The sequence below is a fragment of the Elephantulus edwardii genome, unplaced genomic scaffold, assembly GCF_000299155.1.
Source record: "Elephantulus edwardii isolate Elephantulus edwardi_28Jun2011 unplaced genomic scaffold, EleEdw1.0 scaffold00320, whole genome shotgun sequence".
NCBI classification, from domain to species: Eukaryota; Metazoa; Chordata; class Mammalia; order Macroscelidea; family Macroscelididae; genus Elephantulus; species Elephantulus edwardii.
Window position 1 is genome coordinate 837,990 of NW_006400070.1, and position 868 is coordinate 838,857.

Consider the following 868-nt stretch of genomic DNA (forward strand, 5'->3'; position numbering starts at 1 on the left):
CTGTTCAGCATACAGACTGAATAGGTATGGAGAAAGGATACATCCCTGATACAGACTTTTTAAAATTTTAAACTATGCAGTGTTCCTTTGTTCTGCTTGAACAACTTGGTTTAGTTATAGGTTTTGCATAAGCACAGTTAAGTATTCTGGGATTCCTATTAATTAACATAATCATAATTTTGAATCACATAGTCAAATGTCGTTAAGTAGTCAATAAAACACAGATGGACATCCTTCTGGTATTTCCTTATTTCTGCCAACATCCAGCTGACATTAGCAATGATATCCCTGTTGCTATGGCCTCTTCTAAATCTGGCTTGAATTCCTGACTGCCAGTGCGGCTCTCTGAAGGAACTTCGGCCACCTGCACCATGATATCTATATATTTGCTTGTCCTTAGAGTCTGTTCACAGGAAAATAACACACATATAAGATTCTTGTACTAGAGAAATGATTTGTATACTGCTGTTCTTAATAGCTTGGATACGTATATGCATTTTTGTTTATCTTCTTCTTTTATGGGTAGTGCTTGCCTGTCAATTGTTGTACAAAAGCAGATCTCCCAAATCAATACAGACTAAGAAGGATTTGGAGAACAAACAGGTTTGTCTTGGAGAAGATGAAGCCAGAATGTTCCTTGGAGTCAAGGATTCTGAAGCTTCGTCTGACATACTTTGGGCATGTTGCAAGGAGGGCCTGGTCCTTGGAGAGGAACATCATGTTTGGGAGAGTGGAGGGATGGCACAGGAGAGGAAAACCCTTGATGAGATGGATCGATTCTGTGAGTAGAGTGGTGGGAATGAGTGTGTCTGACATGGCGAGGTTGGCACAGGATAGAACGGTGTTTAGAGCTCTTGTACATAGGTTC